General features: G+C 44.2%; 1 protein-coding gene across 1 annotated transcript in view; it reads right to left on the bottom strand.

Annotated features, from left to right (window-relative positions):
- ZNF706 (zinc finger protein 706) overlaps window positions 1–21,191 on the bottom strand; it is a 187,577-nt gene extending 166,386 nt beyond the window's left edge. Inside the window, exon 1 of the mRNA XM_033933122.1 lies at window positions 21,040–21,191. The gene's annotated coding sequence lies outside the window, so the exon portion shown is untranslated. The remainder of the gene's footprint in view (window positions 1–21,039) is intronic.
- Between the last annotated feature and the right edge of the window lie 350 nt (window positions 21,192–21,541).

The raw sequence follows: 21,541 nt of genomic DNA, 5'->3' as shown, positions 1-21,541 counted from the left end.
ATGTAATCAGTATATTTACATACAGTCCCACATGTATTTTAGAAAATGCTCTATGTTGGCTGATCTTTTTCTAAAATAGTATGGGAATTTAAATTCAAATCCAGACTCAAAGCCCACTTCTTAGAAGCTGCTTCCAATTCCAAACTCCAACTCACCTTCTAAGCACCAATATCTGCCTTATCATTCCCTCTGTAATTCTCCCACCTGAGCACAGTGTATAGATGCACCTTCTTGTACAGTTTGTCTGTCTTTACTAGATTGTAAACTCTTTTGAGAAGGGACAGTCTCTTCTAGGTTTTGATGTACAGCACTGCGTATGTCTAGTAGCACTATGTATAGAAATGACTAGTATTAGTATTGCACATGTCCTAATCTGAATGTCCCAATTTCAATTCCTGCGTTGTCTAAAATGGGATTGATAACTTCCTTTGAAATTGACTGCTTTGTTTTTACAATCTACAGCACATCCAGCAGTGGAGAGCTATTCACATGTACCTACCTTTCCAGTAAACTTAGGGGCCCTTTTACAAAGCCATGTTAAAATGTGTACTTATCGTGCTATAATGCAGGACTTTCCCATGCGCTAAGCCCATTGTTAATGTGGCATTATTGTTGGCATTTTTCAATTATTTTTTTTTCAGGTCAAGCTCTAATGAAGAAAATTAACACAGGAGAGGTGTTGAGTGCTCCCACATTAGCCCTGTGTGAATCAGCGTGTGCTCAAGTGAATGTGCTAGCTGCTTAATGCTGCTTCCATGCCCATTCTCCACCCATGGCATGCCCCCAGCAAAAACATATTTGTTAAAAATAGCACGCTGACAGGCAATCTATTTGCAAAACACTTTAACACATTTTGCACAAAGCCTTTTTTCCTGTGTTAAGTGCACATCAGTGCTCAACAGGGTTTAGGAAAAAGGCCCGTTAGAAAAAAGCTATAGGAAAATGATTGAACATTTCTAGCATGGCTCTTAACATGTTTGAAGAGTATAGATTATGTGTTCCAATAAAGGAAATCTAGGCTTTACCACAGAGATAGGGTATTGTCATCCTAAAGACGCATATTAAAAATACTAGTCTATAAGCCCGTTACATTAACGGGTGCTAGAATAGATGTGTGTGTCTGTCTTTCTTTCTCTCTCTCTCTCCTTGGCCTCTTTCTGACTTTTTATCTTTCTTTCTTTCTGTCTTTCTCTTTCCTCGGCTGTCCACCACCATCCCTTGCCTGCTCCCCCTGTCCAGCAGCAGTCCTTCTCCCTTCGTTTTACATCTCCCCTGTCCAGCAGCACCCCTTTCCTGCTCCCCCTGTCCAGCAGAAGCCCTTCTCCCTTTGTTTTACCTCCCCCCTATCCACTACTATCCCTTGCCTGCTCCCCCTGTCCAGCAGCAGCCCTTCTCCCTTTGTTTTACCTCCCCCCTGTCCAGCAGCACCTCTTCCCTGCTCCCCCTGTCCAGCAGTAGACCTTCTCCCTTCGTTTTACCTCCCCCTGTCCAGCAGCATCTCTTCCCTGCTCCCCCTGTCCAGCAGTAGACCTTCTCCCTTCCTTTTACCTCCCCCCTGTCCAGTAGCACCTCTTCCCTGCTCCCCCTGTCCAGCAGCACCCCTTCTGTTCCACCGGTATGGACCTCATGTCAGTCTCTCTCCCTCCCCCTTCTGTCCCCTCACTGAATCTCTTTCCCTCTCACCATTTTGCCTCCTCCAAACACCTCGCTGGCGGCTGCTCTCAGGCAGGTCATTCTGGCTGCAGCAGATGAGCTGGAACTGATTTGCCGCCCACACCGGCATGCTTGCGAAAGGCCATTAAGGCCCGTCTCTCATCTTCCTGCCCCCGAGCACCAATTTGGTGCCTGCGAATGCCACCAGCACCTGCCCGCTTCCCAACGACCGTCTCGCAGTCCACTGTGGCCAGCCCTAGCGAGGTTTCTCTGGCGGTGGATGAGTGAGGGTGGGAGGGGGGAGTTGCAGCGTGTTTCCTGCCTCCATCAATCAGCCACATCTAAGCGCGCATGCGCACTCCTGCCAGCCAGGGACCTACAGATCACAGAAAACAGAACACGCAGGTAAGAGTGCACATGCGCGCTTAGCATTTTATTATAGTAGATATAACCCATAATATCTGTAAATATTTTTATAAACATACTGTATTTAAAAACCAGGTTACAGTACTCAGTTTATGAGTTGCTTGCCTTTGAAAACATTATCATATGTAAATATAATTTGGCAGTAGCCTTGTATCGTTCCATGTGTGCAGTCTCTTTTCTAGCCTAGCAACATCACCACGGTGAGAAAAAACGATATCTCCAATAATGCCACTTCAGAAGTGGTTAAATTATACAGTCATGTTCTCCACTGTGAAGTGCAGCTTTAATGATAGTATTTCTCTTATCTGTTCCTCAGTGACAGCTGTGTACTGTACAGTCATTAAAATCTGACCTTGGCTGTTTAACTTCTACAAACGTAATATCTGCAGATACTTCAGTTAAAACATGCCGCACAGATGAAGGAATGTAAAGTTAAATTTAGTTAAGCGTGTTGGAATCTGAATACGCCCATTAACAGGCTGATTCAGACAATGCATGACCTTGCCTCTTGGCTTTAGTCATCAGCGATGCAGTGACTGTTCTTTTTTTTTTTATCAAATCCTGGGTGCTCAAATAGAATTAGCCTCAAATTATGCAATTAAATACAGTATATACATATTTTCTAAAATTCAAAGGGTAGAGAGATTGAAGGTAGCTTCACTAGTAGAAAGTGATGCTCATGCCTTATATTTATTCACTAGCTCTGAGCATAGTAACATTTGTGTTGATACAAGATAAAGAGGCAATTCTACGATTATTTTATAAATCTGAGGATGTTGTTTTCTTTGGATTTAAAATTGCAGTATTTCCAGATGTTTCTAAATGGACGCAATCCAGATGCAAGAAATATCTGGCTTTAAATCAAATGCGCTTTCCATGTAAATGTTATATTTCCTACCAAAATAATAGATATGTGTTCTATGAACCAGAACAACTATAATTTTTCTTGGAAGTCAAGGCTATCTCAAGGACCTCTAATAATGATGGTGAGAATATCGGTCATTTAGTTTTTGATTAACAGATTGTATCTCCGTATTTCTTTATTTTAATTTTTCATGTTTAAATCCAACTTCCTTTGGATTTTGTTCAAGGCTTCCTCTCATAATGTGGACTATATTAAGTAATAAGCGCCCTCTTTTATTAAGGAGCACTAATCAATTAGCACTAGCTAATCGATTTAGCGCACGCTAATGATTAGCGCGTGCTAAATGCTAATGCGCCCATTATATTGTATGGACGCGTTAGTACATAGTGCAAAATTGAATAGCGCACACTAAATCAGTTAGCGCACCTTAGTAAAAGGACCCCTAATTTTGGGCTAGATTCACTAACCTGCCCGATCGTGCCCGATCCTTGGCCGATCAGCAGCCGGCCAACTGATCCACAACAGGTTGGGATGCAAATGGGGGCAATCGGAGGAACGCCCCGCACCGACCACAAGGATCACTCTCCAGCGATTCCGACACGATCCCACAATCTCCAGCGATCCCTACTTTGCCTGTAGATGGTCTGCGCATGCACTGGCCCTCCGTGCCCGGCAGAGCTGAAAACTCTCTAACTGAATGTATCCTGTCTCCAGCCAGTTGTACGTGTGATGCAATTTGAAATATCTTCAACTCTATCTAACATGATGTCAGTTTAGAAGAAAAGCAGCTTGTTTGTGAGCAATCCTTAATATGCACATAATAAAGCAAGCTTCCTCAACAACGAAACACCTTACTGGTCGTTAGAGAGGCCGAACAAGCCATCTCTGGTCCCCAAGCTGATCATGCAGTATCCAGCAAAAAAAAAAAAAAATGCTTGACCTACCCAGCCCATTTGGCTCCTACGTAGGAACGTGCAAGTTGCATAGCACCCTGGTTTGCAAGCCCGTGGTTTTAATCCCTGTCAAACCCATGGGTTAAAACCATGGGCTCGCAATGTGGGGAAGGGCAGGAGAGTTGGGGTGGCAAGAGGAGCAGAGAGCAGGGTAGCAACTCGGGGCAGAAAGCAGGGCAGCGAGAGGAGAGTCGGGGCAAGAGCAGGAGAATGGAGTTGGAAAAGCCATGAGCGAGTGGTCCCATGCAGTCGCTTCTTGTTGATCGGCCAGCCCAGTCAGTGTTCCAGATTTTTGCTTAGTGAATCGCTGCCTGCCTACTTTTCCCCTCATTTGCATGCGCGAATTGGGATCAGATCAGAGGATGATCGGCACAGAGGTTAATGAATCGGGTCGGAGGAAAATCGGGTTGCAAAGTGGTCAGGACACGATCGGTGTCCTTAGTGAATCTAGCCCTTTGTTCTTTCTTTTTCTCTTATAGTATCCTGTATTTCTTTTTTCAAAGTGTATTCTTTGATGTAAAATTTAATGCAATAAAAAAAGAAAAAAAAAAATAGTTGTTGCCTTAGACTTTAATCAAAGACAAAGGTCTGTCTTAGAGACACTGACTTGTACATCTAGAACATAAGAATATAAGAACATAAGAATTGCCGCTAATGGGTCAGACCAGTGGTCCATTGTGTCCAGCAGTCCACTCACATGGTGGCCCTTAGGTCAAAGACCAGTGCCCTAATTGAGTCTAGCCTTACCTGCGTATGTTCTGGTTCAGCAGGAACTTGTCTAACCTGGGTGAAGAAGAACTTCCTTACATTTGTACAGAATCTATCCCCTTTTAACTTTAGAGAGTGCCAAGACACCAAATATTTCATGATTTTGGAATTCATATTTTGAATTCTCTTTAGGATGAAAGCAGTTTGAAAAGACTAATATTGAAGTGCCATCTACTGTAGTTTAGTGGAAAAGCACCCCATTCAAGAAAGTGATTGAGTAAAGTGAAGGCTTTTCTTGATTACGGTACTTTCTTTTTATTAAATAATCTTCCAAACCAGAGAATTATTTGCAGTAGAAGACAAATATCATATTGTAGTAATAAAGAAATAGCTAAAATAGAAATGTCTCAGAACTCTTGTTTTACTACTTGGGATTTAGCTAGTACTTGAGACCTGGGTTGGTCCTTGTGGTCTTTGTTGGACCAGTATGGCAATTCTTATATATTCTCTTCTATATGAGATATCAACTCCTACTTCATAGTAGGAATAAGAATTATGTCATTTTAAGCCACCAAATTATACATTAAAAGGATAAAATGATGCAATCACTATGTGGCAGGAACGTAAGGAAATCTTTTTAATTCTTTCACAGACCCTCTTCACAGCGTTAACTAATAAACTATTACACTGGTCAACAAGCATTTTGCTACTGGAGTTCTGTCACCTGTACCTTAACTAGGGCCATATGATGACTCTAAATCTGAAAACAGTTTTTGTCTATCGCATCCTGTTTTTAAGTGTTTATATCATTTTCGTCAATAATGCTATCATGAAGCGTCGGTATTTTATTGTTTCTGTAACCCAATATTGCATTTTAAGACAGCTCATCAATCACATATACCAGTAATTTGAAAGTTTATACTAAAAAGTGATTGTGCTGTTTTTTTCTACCTGTGAATTTTTATATTTTGTTTGGTTTTGTCTAAAATATTATAATTATTATGAACAGACGAGGTTGTATTAACCATCTTGATAATTTCTGTTATGTCTGCAGACAATTTATTCCACAAGATCAGCAAAAGAATATGTCCAACAGACAAAGTGCATATAAGCATTATTTTGGCTGTACAGTTGGATAAAGATAAAGCGTGGGCACCTCAGGTGTGCTGCACTGTCTGCTATTCCGGATTAACACAGTGGCTGAATGGGAAATGGAAGATGCCTTTCGCTATACCCATGGTGTGGTGTGAACCAGCAAATCATCACTCAGACTGTTATTTGTGTATGACAAAAATTGCTGGCTTCACAAAGAGGAATAAATAAAAAATTGTGTATCCTGATTGCCCGTCAGCAATTAAACCCGTTCTTCATGACCCAGAGAATCAAGTTCCAATTTCTCCTTCCACATCTGCAGCACAATGTGCCAAAAGTTGTATGAACCAAAAGTGGATGAAAAACAACCTCACCTTCTAACTCAAGAAGATCTTAATGATCTGGTTAGAAATTTGTCACTGTCAAAGGAGAAAACAGAATTGTTGGGTTCAAGGCTGAAGCAATGGAATCTTTTAAGGTAGGATACCAAAATATCTTTTTTCCATGATCGTCACACCATCCTGGCTTCCTTTTACCAAATGGGGATATGAACATGTTTCTGACGAATGGAGTCTATTCATTGATTCAAGCAAAGCAAGCCTTAAAGTGGTACTTTTACACAATGGAAACCAGAAGCCATCTGTTCCTGTTGCTCATGCAGTTGGGTTAAAGGAAACGTACTAGCCGATGGAGACACTTTTAAAACTCACATGCTTTGTAGATTACCAGTGGAACCTCTGTGATGATCTCAAAGTTGTGTCACTCCTTCTGGGTCTGCAAGTGGGTTACATGTGCTTCTTGTGTCTTGGAACAGTTGTGATGATGCCAACCACAACAGGCAGAAACAATGGCCAAACTGAGATGGCAGATACAATATGAAGCACCTGCCATTAGTACATTGTGAGAAAATCTATCTTCCAGCACTTCACATAAAACTGGGTCTGCTGAAAAATTTTGTCAAGGCGATGGACAGATATGGTGATGCCTTTTAGCACCTAAGAAGTAAGTTTGGTTTCGAGAAAAGTGAAGCCAAAATTAAAGAAGGTGTTTTTGTTGGACCCGAAATCTGTGAACTGATCCTTGATGATGCGTACAAACCGACACTGAACCAAGCTGAATCAGCAGCATGGGAAGCAATTGTGTTAGTTGTTCAGAATTTTCTTGGTAATCACAGAATTATGCTGAGCTTGTAGAGAACATGCTGACAGTATATCAGCTAATGCGTGCCAGAATGTCACTTATAATGCACATCTTACATTCTCACTAGAGAATGACACGGTGGCAAAATTCATCACCGTTCCCGTCCCCGCGGATAACCGCGGGAAATAATCCCATGTCATTTTCTAGTGTCTATTTCAACCTCAGTCCTTCTACACCAGCATTCTTCAAAGCAAAGCTTGTGGGTCAGTGGTTGTGCCCAATTATACTCTGATTCTTCCCTCTCTCCTTAAAGAATGACATGAAGATGATTTCCCGCGGTTATCCACGGAGACGGGAACGGTGATGAATTTTGTCACCGTGTCATTCTCTAATTCTCACCTCGACTTCTTTCCACCCAATCTTGGTGATGTCAGCGATGAACATGGGGAAAGATTTCATCAAGATAGCAAGGTGGACGTGATGAGGTTGCTGTGAGCAGACGTGTGCTCTCGAGCTCTGCGACCTCTGGTCTCCGAAAATCAGCGTTAATATCTTGAATTCCTGCCTGATCGGCATATCTGTGATCGGAGCCTTTCTCTCTGCTTTGGGCGAGCGGGTGACCTTTGGAGCGGCGGTTTGGGGCCGGAATGCCGGTTCGGTCAGCGAAGACGCCGAAAGCTAAGTCTGTCTTCTCTGCTCACAAAATGGCGTTGCCGCCGACTCCGTCTCCAGCCCCGGCACAGTGGGGAGAGTGGGCCCAAGAAATCTCGTGGATGGTGACCATGGTTCATGAACGATTCGAGTCGCAGGCGACTCGGATTGCGGCGGTGGAGCAGCGAGTCTCAGACGGGGAGGATGCGGCCTTGTGGGATCGCAACAACGTGGCCGCACTGCAGGCACAGGTGACGGGGTTGACGGATCGCATTTATGAACAGGAGAATCGCCAGCGCCGGAATAATCTCTGGGTAGTGGGTCTCCCTGAATTTTGGGCTGACCAGGACCTTTATCATTTTTTTCAGACCTGGCTTCTGACCCGGCTGGGCTTGGAGCCTCCACCGAGTGGGTTTCTTTGTGAGCGAGCACACCACCTGGGAGATCAGAACCGCCCTAGGGCTGCGATTGCCCGGTATCTTAACTGGAGAGAAAAGGAGCAAGTATTACAAGCGTACCGGAAAGTGGGCCAGCTGGATTATGAAGGACAGAAGCTGTTGTTGTTCAATGACTATTCTCCCCATGTGGCTTCTCTTCGTAAAGGGATGGCGCCCCTCTGCACCGCGCTTCACCGACGAGGAATGCGCTTTGCGCTGGTGTACCCGGCATCGCTGCGCATCTGGAGAGAGGGAAAACCTCATATCTTTGTGGATCGGGCAGCAGCACAACAATTTCTAGACTCCCTGCCGGCGGCGGCTGAGGGGGGGCGTCGGGGGCTGCGCCGGTTCCCTGATGAGCTAGCTTGCACTCAGTACTTTCACAGTGCGGCCTTTATTTCTTTGTGAGACCTATTGGATGCCTGGGCCATTGAGGGAAGCTCTGTTTGCATCCTGTCAGCTTGTATGGGGGCGAGCTGCGGGGTCTGGGACGTTCGAGGCTTGGTGACCTTTTTGTTCTGTTTGGTCCCAGGCGTCGGCCTGTTTGATGTTGAGGACAGTATATTTTGTCTGGACTCTCTGCTGCTCGACCATGTTGGGGGTCGGTCTGGATGGGGCCGACTGTGGGAGATCGCTATGCTTTGGCGCTGGCTGTTTTTCCCATCATCAGGGGCAGTTGCAGTTGTTTTGGGAGACTGGGGGTCCAGGAGAGCTCAGTTCAAGACGTTAGGGTGTTCTGTTTTTTGAACGTGGGAATTTTTGTTCTTAATTTTTTCTTTTGTATTGGGGGAGGTTGGGGAGGGCTCTGGGGACCTCTTTCCCAGGGGAGTGGGTTGAGGTTGGGGGGGGGTGGGGATAGGGGTGGTTTGGGTGGGGTGGTGGGAGAGTGAATGCTGTGGTTGACTATGGCTCCATGTGGTGGGTGTCTGTATGGGGAGGAGTGACTGCTGTGTGTGAGGTGGTGCCGCGCTCTTGGGGGTGGTTGGCCTTGCCTTTGTGTTCCTTGCTTTTCTTTAGAGTGTTTCAGCTCCAGTATTCTTGGATGGGGGCCTAGCTGGGGGGCTGCCTGCCTATTGTACTATACTGTATTCTGTTATTCGCCTGGGAGACCTTGTTCCCAATGACTAAGTTGATTATAGCTACCTTGAATGTGGACGGGATTCACTCTCCTATCAAGAGGAAGAAAGTTTTGACCTGGTTCCGCAAGAGGAGGACTGATATCGCCTTTGTGCAGGAGACCCATCTTTCCGTTACGGAACACCTCAAGCTTCGGAGAGACTGGGTGGGCGAGGTATGCTCGTCCTCCTTTGGCACCCGGAAGAGAGGGGTTGCCATCCTCATTCACAAACAATTGCCTTTCCACACTCATAAAGTTCTCCAAGATCAGGATGGCCGCTATGTTATAGTGTTGGGTGAATTGTGGGGGTACAAATGGTTATTGTGTAATCTGTATGCTCCTAATGTGTATAATCATAAATTTTTTTCAGCTTTGCTTGCCAAGATAGCCATGTATCCAGATTACCAGCCGTTGGTGGGAGGGGATTTCAACATTACCGCAGATCCTGCCCTGGATTGCAATCCGGTGAAGATGGGGGCCAGGGACCATGGAGCCAAGGGAGTGAACTTTTTGCTTAGCCAGTTGCAATTATTGGACACCTGGAGGATTTTGCACCCTACCGAACGCACTTACACCTTTTACTCGCACCCCCACAATGTCTATGCTAGATTGGATTACCTGTTGGTATCGCCCTCTCTGCTCCCCAGGGTGTCTGGGGTAGAGATCGAGGAGGTTCCCCTGTCGGATCACTCGCCTGTTGTCATGGAGCTTCAGTTTGCACCGGAACCCGAGGAGCGACATTGGAAATTTCCGTGTTATCTGTATAGAGATCTTGAATTTCATAAATATCTTCGGGAACAGTGGTCGGAGTATAGTTTTCACAATAATACAGATGGCGTTCATCCAGTGACCTATTGGGAGGCTTCCAAGGCGGTTCTGAGGGGGTTTATCATTGCTTATCTCTCTCGCAAGCGGAAGTCCCTGGACGCGGAATTGTTGACTTTATCGGGGGAGCTTCGGCAGTTGAGGGCACTCCATTGTACTTCTCTTTCGGCAGATGATAAACTTCGTTTACTGACTGTCTGGCAGCAGATAGATGCCATCTTGACACAGCGGGCCTCTCGTGATATCTATTTTCAACGGTATAAGCTGTACGCCTGGGGGGGTAGGACGGGGCGCTTGTTGGCTAATTTGGTCCGGCCCCCGCGCGCCCGACAGGTTGTCCTGTCCATTCGGGACTCGAAGGGTACTTGTTATACGCAGGATCGGCAGATTCAACAGCAATTCATTCACTTTTATGAATCTCTGTATGCTAATCGCCCATTTTCGGATGCTGATAGAGAGGCTTTCTTCCAGGGGCTTCAGCTTCCTCGGTTGACAGCAGCTCAGTTGGAGCAACTGAATGAGCCTATTAGTTCCGAGGAAGTACTGATTGGCATTAAGAAGCTTAAATTGACTAAGGCCCCGGGTCCTGATGGGTTTGGCTCTGAATATTACAAGATTCTGTCGGATCAGATCTCTCCTGCTTTGGCGGGGGCGTTTAATGCGCTCTCCGAGAATCGGGGTTTGGGGACTCCTAACATGGCCCACGTTGTGTTGTTGCCTAAACCTGGTAAGGACCCGGCCCAAGTGGGTTCTTACCGGCCTATTTCCCTCCTTAATCAGGATGCCAAGCTTTTTGCTGCAATATTGGCGAATAGATTGAATGCCTTTCTGCCGCTCTTGATACATGAAGACCAGGCTGGCTTTGTGCCGGGCAGATATGTGTCAATGAATTTGATCAGAGCTTTGATGGCCCTTCACTCACGGCATGGAATGGAGGGTACCTCGGCTATTGTAGGCCTGGATATGGAAAAGGCCTTTGATAGTATTTCTTGGCAATATCTCTTCTGGTTTTGCGTCAGTTTGGCATAGAGGGCCCTATTCATCATTGGATCAGTAGCTTATATATACTGCCGCAGGCTAGGCTCTTAATTAATGGTCAGTTTACTGCTCCGTTTGCTTTGGGACGGGGGACACGACAGGACTGCCCGTTGTCACCGTTGCTTTTTGTGTTAGCGATCGAACCCTTGGCTGCTAAGATCCGCGGCGATCCGTCCTTTCAGGGCATTCGCATTGGGAACAAGGAGAGTCACATTAATCTTTTTGCCGACGACATTCTTCTTTATCTGGATCAGCCACGACGAGATCTGGGGCGGGTCCTTGCTCTGGTCCATTCCTTTGGGGATCTTTCTGGTTTGCGCGTTAATTGCGATAAGTCTGAACTTCTTCCCTTGCGGTCTACTGCGGTGGAGCCTTGGCATGCGAGTCTCGAGATACCGCCGGTGAGGGGGCCGATGCGTTACTTGGGTGTATATTTAAGTCCGGACCTCAAGATTCTGTACCGCTCTAATGTGACCCGTCATCTGGAGGCGATTCGGCAATTGTGTGATAAATGGAGGGATCTCCCCCTGGGTGTTTGGGGGCGGGTGGCCTTGACTAAGATGGTACTTCTCCCCAAGATTTTGTATCCGTTGCAGGCTGTGCCCCTTTGGGTTAATGGTAAGGAGATCCGTCTGTTTCGTTCCATTATCTCCTCTTTCATTTGGCGTCATAAGCGAGCCCGGATTAGCTACGCCACCTTAGCATTGGATGATTATAGGGGTGGTTTAAACCTTCCCGATCTTCGCTATTATAATGTCGCTGCTTTGTTTCGCTTTATCCATGAAGGATGGTCGGGATGCTATAAATTCTCATCCAAGGGATGGGTAGAGTCCTGGTGTGCCCCGCATTCGGTTTTGTCCCGTTGTCGGCTATACCAGGGGGTGGGGCTAAGTTTGCGTATCTCTTACCTATACGGCGTGCGTGGCGCTGGTGGCGGCGACGGCAGGGGAAAACTCCGGAGGCTTCCCTTTTGTTGCAGTTATATGGCAATGTTGACTTCCCCCGGGTGTGGGCCATGCTTGGTTTCGGCAGTGGGAGCAGAGAGGGGGTAGAACCCTCCAGGATATCCTTGCGGTGGGGGGGGTCCTTTTCCTTCTTTTTCCCAGTTGCAGACTCACTGGCGACTCCCTCAGACCCACTTTTGGGCTTACCTTTAGGCTCGGCATTATTACTTGTCCTTGGACCGCCGTTGGGGGGAGGCTTGGCTCTATGGTCCCTTGGATGTTCAATTTTTTCAGGTCTCTCCTGCTTTTAACACCTTAGCTACCTGGTATCGGATTCTGAAAAACGCCTCGGGCCTGGGATCTATCGATCGTTTGGCTTCCTAGTAGCAATTGGAGTTGGGCATCCCCATGGATCGTAAGGCCTTTCTTGATCTTTTTGCCACTGTGAACGCCATGGGGGGGTCAACAGATTTTAGGGAAATGCAATTTAAAATTTTGCACCGGGCTTATATCTCTCGGGTTCAGGGAGCTCGTATGGGCCTGTGGGAGGATGCAGTTTGTACCAAATGCAATCGTTTCCCAGGTACCCTTCTTCACCATTTTTTGGAATGCCCTTCTTCTGCAATATGGCTACAAGTTCTTCCTTTTTTAGAGCGCATTCTCCGGAGGGATGTGCCCTGGTCCTATGGTTTTCTGCTTTTGGGGGATCAGCATGACTTGATTGAGGGGGGGCTCACGCTTCCCCAGCGCAGGGTTCTCTACATGGCTGTCTTGGTGGTAAAAAAGCTCTTGTTGCACAATTGGGTGGGCGATTCTGTGGCTTCCTTTCCACAATGGAGGGACCGATTGTTGGAGGTGGGGCGGTATGAGCTTCAACGTGTCCCTAAGTCTGGGACTCTGACTTCCCGCTGCTACCGTGATATTTTGCAGCGGACTTGAAAGTCTGTTCCACCCTGGAGGCAGCGGATACGGACTCCTCCCCTTGAGGGCTGTTGCTCTTTTTGTTTTTGTTTTGTGTTTCTTTCTTTCTGGGTATCGCCATCTCTGGGGTGTGGGAGTGCGCATTTGAGTGTATGGCTGTTTCGTGGTGTGAGTGCGGAGTGATTGTTGTGGCTGGAGGTGTGAGAGTGCGGTTTAGGGAGTGTTTGCTTGGTGGGGTTTGTTAATTCAAAATGCCAATTGTGATGGGCAATCATCCGGGGGTTTCTTTGCACTGTGGGCCTTCGTTGTCATTGCTATTTGTTTAACTATTGAATGCTCTGTTTCTGCTTGTTCTGCTCCTGGTTTGTTTGTTCCTTTGCAATTGTTAATAAAGATAATTAAAAAAAAAAAAAAAAAAAAAAGATAGCAAGGTGATAGAAAGCAGATATCAGGGAAAGATCAATCCCAGTATGATGGGAGACTATTGTTGGTTTTTACAAAGAGAGACAAATGTACAGTACAAGCATAACAGCAAGTGTCTCAACCATTTTTGAACATGCTGACATCACTTTAGTGTGAGTTAAGAGAGGCGTAAATATATGCTGTAACATGTCTCCTTATTGTCTTCAGAGTAAATTCCTTAATACAAGTTTGGTGGGACACAGTTCATATTCACAATATTGTGCCGATATAGCAAACTGTCTGAAAAATCAGTAATGTGTATCTCAGAAACCTGATGTGCTAGCTGAATTTCAATTACAGATCTGAAATCAACATCATTAAATTAACTAAGAACACTTTGTAAGTTCTCAGTAGCAAAGAAAAACTTTTTTTGTTGTTGACCAGTTGTTATTGGTGTCGCTGAAATCGGTTTCTATCATCAAACTTTCTTTTTGCATGAACCACACTGTTAGATATTCAAAACATTTAGGACAGGAGTATCAAACACATTTCAATGTTTGTTCAGATTGGAAAAATGTGTTTTTAAAGAATAACTTTATAAAGGATATGGGATTGCTATATAAAGTTTATGCATATAAAAGGCCTCTTATAAAATTATCCCTGCCAGTGGTATACCTGTCTTGGCTGCCACCTGTGGCAGAGCATCCTCTACCTTCCGCCCAATGTGTGGCGGCAGCCAAAAAACCCCAGGATGCTAGGAATTATTAAAAAAGGGATGGTTAACAAGACTAAAAATGTTAGAATGACTCTATCACTCCATGTGTTACAAAATTATTATTAAATGGATGGAACTCCACCAATAAGCTATATCACTCTCAAAAAGAGAAATATAACATATAAAGAAATATTAATATGGGGAAAATTAATTTACTTCATTAAAACTTAGCTCGATGGTTATGCAACAAGAATTCTTTGAAACTAGTAATCGGGCGGGCCAATTGTTGGCACATAGGCTTAAGCGCGAGCAATTACAAAATCACATTGTGCGTATACTCAGATGGGGTGGACAATTGGACCTCTGGCCAGATTGGGGAGATCCTGACGCAATACTACACCAAACTTTGTACTGAGGAGATGGTGGCATCGGATGCGGATATCGATGCCTACCTCGCTCAAGTGGACCTCTCTGGTCTCTCTGGTGAGGAGGCAGAGCTGCTGTCTAGGCCTATAGAAGAGGGGGAAATGTTACAAGTTATTAAGACCCTTCTTTTGGGAAAGGCACCAGGGCTGGACAGTTTTACAAATAGATTTTACAAATGCTTTAGTGCTTTCTTGGATCGGCCCTTAACAGATTTGTTTAATAGCCTTAAGATGGGCGATATGTTGCCCTAGTCTTGGCATTTGGCGGGAGTCACTTTGATATTGAAGCCCGGTAAGGATCCCACGCAATGCTTCTCCTATTGGTCCATTTCCCTCTTAGGGATGGATTACAAAATTTTCATGGGTATATTGGCCCGGCGTTTACAGGGTGTCATGGGAAAATTAGTCCAAGATGGCAGGCTTTATTCAAGCTATCAAACCTATGATGATATTTGGCGGGCACTTCATGTGGTTTACTCGGCTAGGGCGCATAGGGCTCCTGCATTGATTTTGGGGGTAGATGCAGAAAAGGTCTTTGATCGGGTCTCATGGCCTTTTTTTGTTCTGCACTATGTCTGCCATGGGCATAACAGGTCAATTTATGACCTGGACAAAAGCATTATATGTGAAGCCTTTGGCAGCAATAAAAATTAATAGGGAGAAGAAAAAACCAAGATGGTGATGGAGAATGTCACATAGTTGGAGGCTCCCCACTATAGGCATTTAAAGAAAGTTTCTTCATTTGGCTTTTGCCCATTTGGACTACCTTTTTTGGGACATGCCAAAGAGAAGAGGGAGGCAGAGGATAGTTCCTCTCGCTTCAGCTGCTACTTCAACGCTGCAGCAAACAGCAATTACCACCTTTGCTGTGCCTGTTACTCATGGCGTATCCGCTGCTGGGGGTGGACAGACCCCCGTCTTGGACGACGAAACATCATTGAGCCCGGCGGGACCAGAAACGACTCCATGGCCCGGATCCGACAGTGCAGCAGGAGGCGTTGGGAGTTCATTCGCCAATGGCACTGCCAGTCCCCCCTCTGACCCCGGAAGGACTTGCATCTCAGAGGAATGCCTCGATGGAGATGCTCTCACGTGGAGGATCAGGCTCTCAGTTGGCATTGGGAGGTGTGGAAGATTTACACAACATGAATGTGACCCCAACTTCAGGAATTTCCATTATTCCACCCCTAAAGCCAGTTGTGAAGCCTGCTATCATGGACATGGACGCACTCTGGGGAGCCATTGAAAATTTGCACCAGGTATAATCCCTGTTTATTGCTCCTTTCATTGATTCTACTAAACAAATAAAAACTTTGGAGGAAAAATTTCAGCAACATTCAGTTAGACTAGATCAAGTTGAAAAATCAGTTTCTGAAGTTAAAACTCAATCTGGTCAACACCTAAGAGACAGAAACATGTTAATTAGGAAAATAGAAAATCTGGAGAATGCTAATCGAAATCTTAATTTGCGCCTCCTTAATTTTCCTGTCTCCAGACTGTATTCTCCTAAGGAAATGTTCCAATTATTTTTGACTTCAGTCTTGAAGTTTTCAGAGACAAATATGCCACCACTCCAGAAACTGTATTACCTTAATCTAAGTAAGGAAGAAGCAGTGGCTGAAGAACCAATTGGATTGGATTGTATATTACCAGATTCCTGGAATCTTCCCAGGTAGAAATCACTGTTAGAGCCATGCTATTAGTGACATTTGTCTTTTTTCAAGACAAAGAGGCAATTCTTCAACTATTTTATAAAACTGAGAAAGCTGAAATTTTTGGCTCTAAGGTTACGATATTTCCAGATGTTTCTAAATGGACACAGTCTTGACGAAAGAAGTTTTTAACCTTTCGTCAAGCAGTTTTGAATTTTGGGGCTACCTTTCAACTGCGCTTTCCATGTAAATGTTGTATTTCCTATCAAAGTAATCGTTATGTCTTCTATGAACTGAGGTGGCACTCTAGGGGGCGCTATGGAATGGATAATGAATAAGATGTGTTTGTGCAGTATTTTGTGGAGTTTTTCTACAAAAATGCCTGCTTTTCGTATGGTTCTGGGTAACTCTAGTTAGATACAAGCATATATGTTAGTTAAGGCCACACCCAATAGAAGCGTACGAAAAGTTGGTGAATAAATATCTGAATATGGATGTAGCCAAGGCCAGAAAAACACACTACATATTAATATTAAAGAAAAGCATAATATTCTTGTTATGTACTTTGCTATTAAGCCAGACCATATGGGAAATCAGGACACATTTCTAGAGGTATGAAACTGCCTCCATGTTTCTTTCTCTCTTTCTCTGTCTGTCTGTCTTTGTTTGTTTCCCGCTTTGAGCCTCGTGGTTCTAATTGATAATAGATGTGCTTAGGCCGGTTAGGAAGAGCATATTAGACTCCATATTCCAAAATGGAGTATAATATGTATTAAGTATGAATGTAATATACTGTGTTGGATGTGTGAGTGGGGCCCCCAATGAATGATGGATACTATGAATGAAATGTGAGAAAATGATTTGTACTTATACTTAAATGTTTTATATATAAACAAGATGTAAGAAACTTTAAGAAGACATCCTTAGGCAACATCTGGAAATGGTTAGGTTAAAGCCAGGAACACTGTTACCATGGAAACCCTCTGACCTCTAGTATAGGAAGGGATCTGGGTCTTCTGTGTGTGTGTCAGTGAAACTTGAAACTGTCAGTTTTTGCAAAGCTCAGAGCGGTTTAGATTTAAAGTTTTCTGTGGCTATGTTATAATAATGGGTTTATGCATATTCAGAAATTAATGTAAACAAAAATATGACTTTAAAAACTTTGCTTTTGAGTGTGAAAAACTATGTAAAGGAATTTCCTATGTCCAAATCTAAGGACAGCCTCTGTTAGTGGATTGATTGACAAGTAATGATGTCATGCAGGACAAGAGGTACATATTGGGGAGCAACGAATTATCAGATTGAGATCTTTGTCAGGAAGGCCAGCATTTGGCATCTGTAAAGATCTCCCGGTGACGTAATAATCTTTTGAGAATTAATATGAATAATTAATAAAAAATAATGTTTTGGAACCTTTTACATCATGTGCCATTTGTCATATACTATGAGCGTCGTAGCTGTTACCACCGCGGCTGGTGCTAAAAACTGTACTACAGTTTTGTAAAAGATGGGGTAAGTGACGATGTAGATATAATAGGCATCTCAGACATCTGGAATATAACCAGTGGGACACTATGGTGCTCATTCCTGAAACATGTGTATGTCTTAAAAGGCTGAAATGGACATCCATATGATTGAAACATCCAAATCCTGATTTTGCAAAGGCAGAATTGGAACGTTCAACACTGCAGAACATCCATATAGCAAGGATGTATGTTCTGGGCATGTTTTGGTTAGAACTAGAGAGGGTCTGAAATCTGGACATTGAACAGCAATTACCAAAAGGGAAGAAATGTTCATGCCTTAAAAGAAGGGCATCCTTATTTAAGGAATGTTCAAGTTATAGAAAGGTGTTTTGGTTGAGCAGCTTTCCCCTGGAAAGCATGAGACATTCCTAATCCCCCAGTGGTTGTAGAAGAAATAGTGTACATTCAGGTACAGTAAGGGGCTCATAATCGAAAGAGAAAAACGTCCAAAAACTGGCCTAAGTCGGCACTTGGATGAACATTTCTCAAAAACGTCCAAGCGCCGAAAATAAAAACGGGATTTGGACATATTTCTAAACAACCTAGGCCTTCATAGTGCCGCTCAACGTCCAAAGCTAAACAGGGCGTTTCGGGAGGCGTGTCAAGGGTGGGAGTTGGGCGGGACATGGGCTAGCTTAGACTTAGTTGTACAGCATATATAACCGAAAGTTATACAGCCCAGGATCAACGGAACTTGGACGTTGTGCTAGCCGAAAAACTACCGCCTGCTTAAAAGGAGGCAGTGGCAGCTAGTACGCGCGCGCTAAAACTTTGTATAAGGAGCCCTGACTTGCCCAGGGTCACAAGGAGCAGCATGGGTTTGAACCCTCAACCCCAGGGTGCTGAGGCTGCAGCTTTAGCCACTGCGCCACACTCTCCTGGCTAGAATAAAGAGACAGATGATGAAATGTTAAAAGAAATGAGGGAAGCTATCAGATTTGCAACTATTATGGATGATTTCAATTACTGTAGCTGTGATAGGGTGTATGTTCCATCACGTGAGAGAGTGCTTCCTCGACGGAGGAGTACACCAGAGCTTAACTCTCCCAAGGGTTTCCCAAGGGAAGGGCAATATGTGGCCAGGGTTAAACAGTGAATAGTCGGATCAGCCTAGTTCCTCATGGGGTAGTACTAGTCATTGTGGAAGACTAAGTGGATGGCTACCCCTATTTGCCCAGAGTATTGTTTTCCTCAGTGGCAAAGAAAATTGGATGGCATTTAGATTAGATTTGATGAGCTGACTTGCATCCTAATTTCCATATGGTTGAACTACAGAGAGCAGGGCCTTTTTGAAAGGAGAAAAGACTCTTAAAGATTTGAGCTGGACTCCTGTCAGGGACGGAGGTTCATCTTTGACCCTATTAGCCATTAGAGGACAGTTTGAGGGAGTTAAGAGGGATCTCACCCTGAGCTAAAAGGGGGTTGGTTAATGGACTCCCAGAACAGGAGAGCATAATTTGGAGTTCATGGGAACATGGACTCCTGGGCAACCCTTGAGGGGCAGAATACCGGCTTCAGCCCAACTTTCACTAAGCTTATAACCTGATCTGAGCAGCTAAAGCATCTAGAGGAACCAGTTTGCTCAGGGTGACCAGTGCTGACTGGTGCAGACCAAGATAACTGGTACAGCCAAGATAACCAGTGACAGGAAGGTCCGTGGGGGCCAGTGTATCGGTATCTGGTATTTGGTGGTAGCTGTAGGAGACTTGGCCTACACCATCGGGTAGGCGGTGCAGAAGCATGACAGTAGCAAACAAAATTCAGTAGTTGCAAAAACACCACAACAATCAACATACAGTTCCAGGTTAATATTGTAGGGTTGTAGAGTTCCCTTTGTGAAAAATGTATTTTATGGATAGAATATTATTGCATAGACGGGGTAGAAGCAACTGGGTCTCGCTCCTGCCTATAGACCCTTAGATCTCCCTGGATCCCTAGATGACCCTCCCAGACCCCCCCCCCCCGCCAAATCACTAATGCTGTTTTGCCAGGATATGAGGGGGGGGGGGGAGAGGAGATTTTAGGAGGGGGCGTTGTGCAGGCAGGACTTAACAACACTCTCTCCATGTGGCCTGAAGCGTGGTTTTTTTGTGCTGGCTGCAGCATAGGAATTCTAAGTGTGCTGGAGCTGTTGCCACCACGGCTGACACTAAAAACCGCACTACGATTTTGTAAAAGGGGTGAGGATGGGGAGCTTAGTGTCCTTAGTATTGCTACTTGATTTTTTAAAAATTCTTTTCTTTGCCTCCTAAAAAGGATTTTTTCCCCTACATTGTATTGGATTATAATTATTTTTTCTTTAATTATGTTGACTTAATTTTTGCTATTTTTCTTGTCAATTCATGGTGTTCCTTTTTTAATTTTATTGTTATTATGATTGTATATCGCTTTGATTTATGCATTAAAAAAGCAATTCAGCAAATTTTAAGAACCATTAAGATAAATATTCAATTTAAAAAAATAAGGCATTTATGATTTTTTTTTTTAATTTATTGAAAGTATAAAAACAGATCTTAACCTCTTCTAATTTGTTAACCAGATCCACCATTTCAGCATTTCCCTCCCCCATACAATTCCATGTCTGCATAATATAATCGTTATAGATAACACCATAGCACCATCTAGGTCCTGAATTGGATAATGAATCAATATTACTTGAGTATCAGTTTTGGGGCCAATGGAAATTCATCCATCATTGTTTCTGTCAGTTTTTGCAAACTTAACTTTTGAGCAGATGGAAGTTTATCCATCTCTGATCTCAACATTTCAGCTGCCAGTCCGCAGACCCGGTGCAGGTCCACAAAATAATTATTTTATTTCCGCTGGTCCACAGGTGTAAAAAGGTTGAACAACACTGCTCTACAACATTTATTTTCTCTTATGCTCTTGTTTGTGTTTTTGCTGGTCTTTAATTACTCCACTGGGAGATAACCTGGTATATAAATCGAAGATTAGATTAGATTAGAATGTCTGTCTGGCATCATTTTGAAAGAAATGGCCACATAGACATCCCTGCAGATAAGAGGAGCAGTCTAGTGCAGTGTTTCTCAGCTCGGTCCTGGAGTACCCTCTTGCCTGTCAGGTTTTTAGGATATCCACAATGAATATGCAGTGTATGCAAATCAAGTTTATGCATATTCATTGTGGATATCTTAAAAACCTGATTGGCAAGGGGGTTCTCCAGGACCAAGTTGAGAAACACTGGTCTAGTAGTCAGTGCAGTGGGCTTTAAATAACGGCATTCAGGTACAATTACTCACTATAAATATTGTTCAATCGTGGCCACTGAGGAGCACCCCACTTCAAACCTAGCCTTAACAAAATAGAGGGAGAAAAAAGCCTCAAATTAATGTAGCAGCTCGTACATTTCAACTGCTTTCATTACTATCAGAGGCAGAAAAAAACCCTCCCTCAAAACAAAGCAGAGGTTTAGAACTGAAAACTGCTGCTCGGGTGCACGGTCAAGGACTTAACTGAACAGAGTTTTCACCAGCTCCAACGCTGCTGCGTCTCTTCAGACCTCCCAACAAGCGACATTGTTTCACCAACCTCTTAGCTCTTCAGGAGAAACTTGAAGGGTCCTTGGTGCACCACGCCACTTCAGCTGGCAGTCTCGAACAGCAGGTTGCAGAATCGCTGCGGCTTAAACTTCGTTCAAACTCGCGACGTCACAATGATGTCACATCTGCTTCTTCCTGCAAATTTCAAAAACTCCTCCTGATGAAAAAACTTTAGAAAAACCTTACAAACAGATGCAAAAACCTAAAAACAAAACACTTGCCATTCAATTCTTTGGTTCAGACCCTGTGGTCAGACAGTCCAGAGCATTCAAAACACGTCTGTTTGAACACAAATATAACATCTTTCATGGTAAAAAACTGATGCACTGGCGAGGCATTGTGCTCAAGAGGAACATAAATTTACTGATTTGAAATGTTCTGTGATTGATTCTTTGGCTCCTCCCCAGTGTACGGGTGATGTGAAAAAGAGGTAACGTTAGATGGAACAACGATGGATCTACACTCTCAGGACTGTCTGGCCACAAGGTCAG

Source organism: Geotrypetes seraphini, chromosome 2 (genome assembly GCF_902459505.1).
Source record: "Geotrypetes seraphini chromosome 2, aGeoSer1.1, whole genome shotgun sequence".
Classification (NCBI taxonomy): Eukaryota; Metazoa; Chordata; class Amphibia; order Gymnophiona; family Dermophiidae; genus Geotrypetes; species Geotrypetes seraphini.
The sequence above is the reverse complement of the archived record's forward strand: the minus strand, read 5'-3'. Positions and strand labels throughout refer to the sequence as shown.